The sequence below is a fragment of the Castanea sativa genome, chromosome 9, assembly GCF_040712315.1.
Source record: "Castanea sativa cultivar Marrone di Chiusa Pesio chromosome 9, ASM4071231v1".
In the NCBI taxonomy this organism is placed as follows: domain Eukaryota; kingdom Viridiplantae; phylum Streptophyta; class Magnoliopsida; order Fagales; family Fagaceae; genus Castanea; species Castanea sativa.
Genome location: NC_134021.1, coordinates 26,562,126 through 26,562,500, shown reverse-complemented (window position 1 = coordinate 26,562,500; position 375 = coordinate 26,562,126).

The window sequence follows — 375 nt, the reverse complement described above, 5'->3', positions numbered from 1 at the left end:
CCCCCCCTCCTTATCTTAAGAGCCAGGTCAATAACAGAAATAGATAGAAATACCATTTTAAAAATGAAATAAAACATAGTGGACTAAAATAAAAAAAATATCAAACTTAAGGGACCAAAATGAAAACAATCCCAAACTTTAGGGATCAAAATGTACTTCATAGTGGACTAAAATAAAAAAAATATCAAACTTAAGGGACCAAAATGAAAACAATCCCAAACTTTAGGGATCAAAATGTACTTTGGTGATATAAATGACCAACTTCATTTTTCAATCATTTTCTTTTCTTTCCATCGCAATCCCTTATGCACTGTCAACCGCCCCAATCCATACATTATTTTCATACATTTTCCTTCATTTCCAATCAACTACAAT